This window comes from Galeopterus variegatus, unplaced genomic scaffold (assembly GCF_000696425.1).
Source record: "Galeopterus variegatus unplaced genomic scaffold, G_variegatus-3.0.2 Scaffold11168, whole genome shotgun sequence".
Taxonomy (NCBI): domain Eukaryota; kingdom Metazoa; phylum Chordata; class Mammalia; order Dermoptera; family Cynocephalidae; genus Galeopterus; species Galeopterus variegatus.
The window spans coordinates 22,472-32,921 of NW_007737279.1; the positions used below are offsets into that span (position 1 = coordinate 22,472).

At 36.0% G+C, this 10,450-nt stretch overlaps 1 pseudogene; it reads right to left on the reverse strand.

The window, feature by feature from the left end:
• The window catches only part of LOC103610454, a 2,367-nt pseudogene extending 1,926 nt beyond the window's left edge, over positions 1 to 441 (reverse strand).
• Positions 442 to 10,450: the final 10,009 nt, after the last annotated feature.

A 10,450-nucleotide genomic window follows, 5' to 3' on the forward strand; every position in this document is an offset into this window, starting at 1 on the left:
ACCTCCCGCCGCAGGTGCAGCCGATCCTCCCGCCGCCGCTCCCTGGTCTCCCGGTGCTCCTCGCGCTTGTGGAGCCGGCGCCGCCTGCGCGCGTTTTCTCGGGCCGCAGATCCAGGGGCTGGTACTTCTTGCCCTTGTAGAATTTCAGAGGTTTTCTTTCTGAGTCTGGTTAATGACGGTGAGAACACGAGCGACGGATCTGCGGACAGCTCGAATCCTGGAGAGCTCGGACGCCGCGCCGCCTGTCACTTTGGCGACGCGCAGCCGGGACAGCTCCACCTTCAGGTCGTCCAGCTGTTTCAGCAGCTCCTCCTCCTTCTTGCCGCGAAGGGCCCGAAGTAGGTGGTGTTGGTACACTGAAATACAAGCAGCTGTTTCTGAAATAAAGTCCGCTGTGAGGGTTTCCCAGGGCTCTTCAGGAGTCAGAGTAGCTGCTGTCATCCTTCAGGCTTCTTAGACCGGTCCTTTACCTGAACACACGTGTCAGAGGGAGAACCCAGGTGGAGGAACTACGGTGAGGGCCAACAAGAATGGCAGGCCCAGTAACTCTTAAGAACAAAAGGATGAAGCTATTTAGTCAAGTTCTCCTCCTCCTTCCCCACTTCTAGAAGGACAAAGTGATTAAATTCTGAAAAAGGCGATAAACTCTCTGGATGTGCTAGAACATCATCTGTCTTAAATAGTCTAAGAGTAGTAATGACTGATTTGTCATTGATGACTGATTTGTCATTGGTGACTGATTTGTCACTTGGTGACAGATTTGTCTTCTATTTTTATCTCCTCTGGTTGGTTTTAGCTAAATGATTCTAAGGCCTGTTTATTGTTTTTTATTAAATCAATGATTCATTAAGAGCTTAATCTAGGGAAGTGATCTAATGTCTCATTTTTTGAAATAAAATAACATTTCTCTTATTAAGATTACAGAAATGATAACAATTGTGCAAACATATTCAGCTTTGAGTAATTCTACCATAGAAGGAATAGATATTATGGCAATAAAATTCAAAAATATATATCAAGGGGTTAAGAAAAAGCAATATGACATTCTGGATCCAAGAAGGACAGAATTTGACACAGATTTCTTAGATTTCATGACAAAGATCAATGGTTTAGAGGTAAGTCATTATACATACTTCTACTTAGTAAGGCTGAAAAGTAATCAGTAGTACTGCCCAGTACTATTATTGTAAATGTTCACATATAATAAATGTTCACACATTTATTATTTACTTTAATTACACTCGCAAATTGACCAAAAATGTTTGAGATGTGAATAATTTTTGAACTAGTCCACAAAATATTTTTTTCTATTTTTATTTTTAATGAAAAACGAGCATATCCAATAAAAGATATCAGTGAATAACTAGAAGCCCAAAGGGCTATTGTAGCTAGGATTCATTTTTAATTTACGTTAAAATTTGTATTTGATTTTTGTTGTGCCAAGGAGGCAATGTTATTTTTCCAGTGTAAGAGAATTTGCAATCGTTATTCCTTGTCTTAAAGTGTGAAAAGATTTGAGAACAGATTAGGAACATGGATTCCTCTCCTTTCGGTCCTAAACTTTATGCCTGCATTCTCTCTGCAGCTATAGAAGACAACCCTGAAGAGACCCTCATATCTTGTGTGTGGTAGATTAAGGGAGACACAGGACATGAGGGATGAATGGCAATCAAAAAGAATGTCAGATGAGACTGTAACACATTTCTCTCTCACCTTTTGGGCTTATATGACTTCAGTTACTCACTTACTGAAAACTACTGTTAACCCAAGTTTAGCCCCAGGGAATGGTCTTTTTGCTGAAGAATGTCCTCGAGACATAGGTGGGGACAAGAATATACTTTGTCTACTTTCTCAGTTTGAAATTCTTATGATGAAGGTGAGAAAAATCAGATTTTTTTCTCATAATGAAATTACAGGTAATGTGGTTTTTAAAGAATTAAAAAAAAATTAAAAACATTAGAAAACCATATTACATGTAATCTGGGCTGTAAGAAAGATCCTAAAATTTTATCAGTCTTAACAATAACACTTTTTGTTTTTTGGCATAGATTTCGTTTCGGTTTCTGAAAGTTAGACTCTTTGATGTTAAGATATATTTTAGATATTATTTTTAGTGTTTGGCTATTTTGGTAGGAAGGAATTTGCTTCCCAAATGCTTTGTGAGTTAAATCTTTATAGCAACGGGAATGTTTTCTAAACTTATCTCAAATTATTTTTATGATTTGTTAATAAAATTATGTTATAAAGGCTCTATGGTAGTCTTAGATATAAATTTTAGCTTTCAGTAAATTTAGAGGTCATATTAACCTTTTGATAGATAAATAATTTGCTTGAGGTGTCCGTATTTTAATTTTCCTTCCCTTTCCAATGTTTGGTTTATGGGTGTGGCATATATTAGTAGACCATACCAATATGATCTATATGTAAAAGTAATTTGCAAAGAATAATTTAGTTTCATCTTTTGACGTTCACTGCTAGGGGTGGTGGGAGTCTTGGAAGAACATTTTTTGCTTTTTGGTCCTCAATAGCAGCAGCAAAGAGATTTCTGAGAGCAGTAGTGTGAGAGAATGACATCTGTTGGCCCTGGGTGTCTATAGTGTCATTATATTGCTCTACCAGAGTGCTTAGAAGTTCTAAATATCCCCCTTAAAAATGTGTGGTAAGGGATACACACTCCTTTCATAAATTCTCTAGATCAGCAATATCCAATAAATAATGAGCTGCAAATGCAAACCACATATGTAATTTTAAGCTTTCTAGTAACCACATGAATAAAAGTTAAAAAAACAGATGAAATTCATTTTAATAATATACTATATCAGCCCAATATGTATTCAAAATTTTGTAATTTTAACATATCATTACTATAAAATCATTAATGAGATATTTTACATTCTCTCTTCTGTACTTAGTGTTTGAAATCTGGCATGTATTTTACACTTGCAGATATCTCACTTCCAAGCAGTGACATTTCAAGTGCTCAGTATCCACATGTGGCCAGAGGCCACCACTCTGGACAGTGAAGTTCTAGATGCTTAGATGTGTAGATGTGTTTGAGGCTATTTTGATTCTGTAGCAAAGTCATTAATTATTGTTAAACAAACCTAATCTCTTCCTTCATACCAAAAATTGTTTAAATATTACTATTTTATTTTAGGTACAAATACAGGCATTTATGAACAGTACTTTTGGGAAAATCTTATCTTCTCAGCAGGCTCTTCAGCTGCTTCAAAGGTATTTACAATGATTTAAGCCGTAAGTTTCTAAGTGGGATAACTTTACGTCTGAAAATACAATTTCAAATAAGATTCTTGAAAATCTCTCATACATAAACTTTAAAACTGATAAACATGAACCTTTCAATTACCATTAAATAGAGTGGTAAAATTTTGAAATATAGAATGATATTTTTTCAATGCATTTTTTTTTTTTTTTGTAGCAGGAAGTCTTTCAATGAGAAAGTGTAATTATTTCATGTTTCCCCCCCACCCCAGCCATGTAATATACTTGAGGTTAATTTAATGGGTGTTTTATTGGAAAGGGGACAAATAGTGTTTTATTCAACATACTGAAAGGATTTCTAAAAGTGAGATTATCTAGCAGTAGATCCCAAAGCTTTCCATTTTCCTTCCTGAGGGCTCCTGCAGTTTCTTTTTTTATTTTTCTTTATTGTACACACTCAAGGTGTGCAACATGATGATTTGATATACTTAGACATAGTAGAAATGGTTACCACAATCAAGCCAATTAACATGCCCATCATCTCACTTAGTTACCACCCCTACTCCCACCTTTTTTTGTGGTAAGAGCACCTAAAATCTACTCTCCTTCAACTTCCTTTCCCTCTATTCCTAACTGCAGCACTCCCCCAAAGGGCAGGAAATCTTGGATTAGAGGGAAGAGCCAGGCTGGCGGCCTTTCTCTTCTAGCTCAGGGAGGGCTCAAGACCCATGCAGGGGCCTTTTTTGGAACTCTTCCCTGAGCGCCAGTGGATCTGGGTTTGGGTCTGGCTTTGCCATACTTCCATGTCTATAATGATGGATCATGCCTTGTGAGACCATTGTAAAAAAGTCAAAACATTAATTACATTTCAGATTGCTCATTGCTAATGTATAGAAAAACTGATTTTGTATATTGAAAAAAAAGTTAAAACAGATATTAAATGATTTTATAGCAGCAGGTGCCATTTTGTTGGTGACTTCTCTCTCTGTCTCTCACTTTTACCTGCAGTATGCTTGTGTCAATTCACTTTATTATTGGAATGTTTTGGTTTTAGTACTTCCCATGTGACATTTATTCTCTAAGTGGAAGTGATATTTGGCTGGAAGAGTTGTTATTATGATTATGGTTATTTGGAATTATGTGAGCATTAACATTGGCAAAGCTACATTCAATGTGCTCCCTTTGATCTTTGCTGAGCCGACTTGCCATTCGTCTTTTTAATTTCAGTTTAAATGTCACTTGATTCCCCAGATTTGACTAAATTCCTTTGTTATATGCATTTCTGGCACCCTCATAATTTAGATTTAAATAATTATGTATATAACTCTTGACTGACTTTTCCATAAGGTACCTGTAGGCTCCAGGAGGGCTGAGACTGTACGTGTCTTGTTCATCACTACCCTCGGACAACGTGTGAGGCCTGGTAAAAATAGCTGTGAAATGAATGAATGGATATATAGTACTCCAGCAATTCTTAAGCATATTTCTCATTTACTTTTTAATGACTTAGCATAATAATTTAGTAATTATTCAATTACTTTTAGATTTCAGAAACTGAACATTCCCTGTCTTCAATTAGAAATAAACCACACAATTGAGTGTATTCTTCAGTACTATGTAGCTGAACTTGAAGCTATTAAGAAGGCAAGTGTCATGTTTATAAATAGAATGGTACGTTAGTAGAAATATGAGCTCTGGAGAATATTGTGACAGATATAATGTAGCTATGTGCTCCCCCCACCAGTAGCCCCTTAAAATTTAGGATAGAGGCAGAAAAAAATATGCATGTAATAGGAAATAGAGGTGAAGAGCCTCAGGGTATTATCTCTGAAGTGCATTTACATACTTATCGATTACCTACTATGTATAAAATGTGAATAATGGTAAAACAACAACACAAATACAGCTTTATTTATTTTTTGCCTTCTTGTATTGAATTCAGACAGTAACACCAGATTTCTAATTACAGCTTTATCATTCTCAAAAAGATGACCCCCCCCTTGCTCGCAACATGCCACCTATAGCAGGAAAAATACTTTGGGTGAGGCAGCTCTATCGCCGGATAAGTGAGCCCATCAACTATTTCTTTGTAAGCTAATAATTAAATTTACAATATGGGGACTATGGTGGGTTTAATACAAGAAATATATTTTATCCTAAAATATTTGTGTCCAATAATGTACCTAGAGCCAATTCTTTTACTGGGCAAAGAAAATTTAGTTTATAAATATGCTTGAAAGAGACTAAGTCAATTCTTTCATGTTTAGCAGCCAAACCGGTTGAATTGCAATTATCTCAAATTTACTGAGTCTTATAACTTTATGTCTTTTAATAACACAGGAGACTTTGTAAAGGCTTTTAAAAAATAGTTGTTTTGAAGGCACAATAAAGTACAGGCCTAGTGCTGAAGCTTACTTCAGTGTGTGGACTGATAGGTCCCTGATATATTTAATGAAGGGGAAGATATGCTTAAAGTCTATATTCCTCTATGAAGAACTGAGACCTAGACAGAGTATAATGGAATATATTCATCTTCTGTGTCCTTAAGATGATAGGTTTCTGAAAAACAAGAGTCTTAGACGCTGGTGGCATTCTGAAACTGCCAGTTTGTCTTTTCTTTGTCTTTGTTTTTTTGTTTTTATTCAAGAGACAGAGTAGCAGAGCAGAGTTTACTTGATGTTGTGTCTTCTGTTTAAATATAGAAAAAAAAAATTACAAAACAGTAGTCTCACAAGTAATTTTATTATTTAAGCAATATTAATTATTAAGTTTTTGTTGTTTCTGCTTGGCTGCCATCATTTATTTCTTTGTTCTGAATATCAAAAAAAAAAAAAAAAAAAAAAATTGAAAGAGGCCAGGGTGGGGACTCAATTGCTGATTGACTTTGTAATGGCAGGGCAGAGATTGCCTGCCGTTGTGAATCATATGTGAATCAATACCTAAATCTTAGAATTTTTACATAAAGAAATTTGGTTTTAATTCTTTGATATGTGGTTACTTTTTTGTGTTTGGGCTGTAATTTAAGAATTTGACTTGATATTCACAGTTCAAGGACAATCAGATAGTAGTATTTTGTTCAGAAAAGTGAGGAGGGGATAGAGAATTGGAGGTTTAGGTTCTTAATGCTTGGGGCTGGCTGTGGGGCTAGAGACCTCTCTTTAGATCTTCCTTTCCTTTTCCAATGTTTCCTCTCTACTGATAATGTTTCCCTAGTTCTGTTTCTGGCTTGTGTGGCCTTCCCATCTCTGTTTTACTCTGGGGCAGAATCTCAATTGGTAGCATAATAAATTGATGTCATTTTAAATATAAACAATTTTATGATTTGAATAGGAAAACAGTCTTTTAAAATAAATCTTTCTTGTTCCCTTGAAAAACAGAAACACTCAGACATTTTGTCAAGTTTGGAAGGTAAAGCTATCATCCGTCAGTATAACAAAATCTCCTATGTGCTGGTGGAATTTGAGGTGGTCTATCACACAGCCTGGGTCAGAGAGATTTCGCAGTTACAGTACGGTGTGTATATGACTGTGAGATGGGCTCAAAAGTGGGGTTCAGGTGATTTTGAATGAGTTCATCGTTCTGGAGAATTTTTTATATCCCTTTCACATTACCTTAGAATACTTAAAATTTAGATATAGGAATGATACAATGTTTATTTGTTTACAGTTAATAATATTCTGATTTCATAAGCAAAAATTGTCATGACCTTAAAGTTGATATACTTAAATTATGACTTTCCCCTGAAAAACAGTATTTAAAAGTGACAGTATCTTTGTAGATATTTCTCTATAGATGTAGAAAGGTTTTCATATTCAGTTTTATCATGTTGTAGGTTCAACTCTCAGTCCTAATTAGGGGAGAAAGAATTGCAGCCTCCCTCCCTTCCTTTCTTTTTTCTGTTACTGAATTTAATTGAGTTTTGGGGTCCAGTAAATTTAAGAGTGTTGGGACTGGGTCTGTGTGCCTCTGGAGGGTGGGATTATGTGGTGACAAAGCTTTGGGCAGAGTTAAGTGTGAGGCAGGGGATGGTTTTTAGCCATCATCCATCCATGCTGGCATCATCTGGAATGCTATTGTTTTTGTGTGGACTCAACTGTTGGTCACTTCAGGTTCCTGCTTTGTCCCGCTTAACCTTAATCTCTCAATCATGACTTTAACTGGAAGCTCTTATTCATGACCTTGACAGAACCCTTACTGTGTCCCCTGGTAAAAAGTCTTCTCCCTTCCAAACTAGGATCTCCACTTCAGCAGAGCACAGAATTGCAGGCACAGGGAGCACAAATTCTTCGGGTGGGTTGCTGGGAGTGACTGCTTCTGCCTCTTGGTTCCAAAACTCATGTATTTTAGCTGTTGGGGACATAGCACTTATGTACAGGCCATTGATTCACTGCATACCTGCATCCTAGGACACAGCACCCAGCATCCATAGGACGTCATCCCCACTGTCACTGTAGTTCAGCCTTTAATAAGCCTTTTTTTATCAGGCCAGCTGTTTCTGAGTAATGTGGTATATGGTAGGACCCTATGGATTCTAATGAAAACCTGTAAATGGAGCAACACTCTCAAAGGAGTATCAAGAGAAGCTTAAAGCTCACACTGTGAAAAAAGGCGAAAGAGAGTTTTTAACAACTGAAATATGGAGCATGCACTGTTTTGCTTCTACGGTACTATGCACTTATCTACTTTTTTCCCTCCTGCTGGTTTTTCTGTCCCCAATGTCTTTCCTCTTATCTGTGTATGTTCGAAAGCAAGCTTAACAGTCACCTGGTCAATAAAGCCCTTCCTTATTCTTCCTGGCAGAATATAATGTCTTCCTCCTCCAGAGTCCTCTACTTTATCTGTAGTTCTTTCTCATGACGTTTATTGCTTTATATATCTGTCTTATCTCCCCTACACATTGCGAGGATATTCTCTCTGTCTGTTTCATCTTGTATCTTTTAAGTAATGGTCATAGCTAACATTTATAGTGCTTACCATGTGCCAGGCTTTGTCTGAGCACTTCACATATACAAATTCCTTCAATCCTAATAGCAACCCCCTGAGGAACTATTATTATCTTTGCAGATGAGGAAACTGAGATACTGAGAGGTTAAGTGACTTGCCCAAGGTCACACAGCTGGTAAATAGCCGAGCCTAAATTCATGTCGTCAGGCTCCTGAGTTTGTTCTCTTAACCGTTATACTGTACTGCTTCTAAAGGTGCCAGACATGCTTGGGGGCTATTTAAATATTTAATCAGACAGTCTTGATAAATAACAATTTTATCAAGTTTTCTGGAGAGTTCTTTTCCCTTGAGAACATCAGTTGACACCTATTGGGTTTCATAGACTCATCGCAATGTATTGATGCCCAGGAGAAGTGGTCACAAGTAAAATAAACAATATAAAGTTAAATTCTTTCATGTATGCATAGACTATCAGAAATGAATTGCTGTGGAAGGCTTCCTGTTGTTCTATTGATGTGACTATACTTAACTATGTAGAACTTGGAATAATAATTGGGCACTTAGTGTCAGCCTCTTTTACTTGGTTGCTCAATACAGTTTCTCTGATGGTGATTCACATGGGGTAAAATGCTCTCAGTCCTGGAGCAGAGTTTCTGGCTGTCATTATTGATCTGTTTTAGTCATCTTGATGACCTTTTTGTCCTTTCAAGCAAGCTCAGTACAGTCTCAAGAAAGACAGATTTTTATTATATGAATGTTTAAAAGTTATTTTGAAATTTACTTCAGAGAATAAATTATTTCTAACCCAATTTTAAAAAGATTCCAAAGGGGTTGGATAAAATTTTAGTTGAAATCCTCTTGGAACTTGTATTGTTAAGAACTATATCAAGACTAATTTTATCTGATCAGTAAAAGTCAACCATCTTCAAAGGGATATAGACTATTTTATCTTATTAGAAATTTGATGCAGCCACATTCTATGAAGTAATATGAAGTTTGGGAGATTGTGTGATTATAATGAAATTCTCATGTTAATAGTGTTTGTTCGTAATTCAAGCTAGCACATACTAGTCTATAAGTGTTTTATTATTATACCTCTCGATGTAATTTATGTTAGGATAACAAATTATGTAAGGCTACCCAGCAGAACCTTTTGGGATTACACATTTTTAATTCACAATAGAAGGCATATCTGAAAATGCCTTTTTATGTGAATGACATTTATATGAGTTGTAGTGTAAAAAAACTTCTGCATTCTAGAAATTTACAACTCAATGGTGTTTAATAAATATTTCTTACTGATGATACCAGAAATTAACCTAGTTATCAGGAATTCAGAATGGTGATTTAATTGAGATAAACCTCCTTACAGTTTGGGGTTAGGCATAGAAAAGTCTTTGAAATCTAGGAGGTGTGTCATCGTTTGTAATTCTGCCCATCTTCTGGTTCTTTCCCAGGGGTTTAGTCATGATTGATAAAAATAAACTAACATTGTCTTATAGATCTCTTCGACCCACTCAGAAACGTATTCCAGTTCATAGCACAAAGGTTATCAGTTCTTGGTCAGTTTTCATCTCTCTGATTTTATGGCATTGAAGACACTCTGCTTTCATTTATCTAAGTTTTGAGTACCAGCTATGTGCTAGATACTGTGCCTTAACACCTGGGACATCCAGAACTATTGTTCTGCCTTTAAGAATTTAGTAGTCCAGTGGAGAAGACAGACATGTAAACAGAGCTGGAATCAGACAGGAAATCCAGAATAAGTAATGTCAGCTGTCATTTATTTGTAGCTTTACAAGCCACACTTTTTGTGCGACATCCAGAAACAGGGAAGTTGCTGGTTAATTTTGATCCCAAAATTTTGGAAGTTGTTCGGGAAACTAAGTGCATGATAAAAATGAAGTTGGATGTACCAGAACAGGCAAAGAGATTGCTAAAATTGGAAAATAAATTGAAAGCAGACAAACTGCATTTGCAGGTAAGATAGATTATGTTTTCTAATTATTTTTGAGGATGATTTTTGATAAAAGAAAAGTATATCCCTGCGGTTGTGCTGATATGACATTGAGGGAAAATTTGTTACTATGTTGATTCTTGATAAAATTAAAATACTAACTCACAAACAAAAGGAAAGATTGGAGATAGAAAGCAGAAAGTGAGCAGATTATTAGAAATCAGACAGACTTCTGATAAAAAGTGATTAAATAGCAAGTTTAAAAAATATTCTTAATATAATTTTATAGATTAAGTGGCAAACAAAAGGAAAGATTGGAGATAGAAA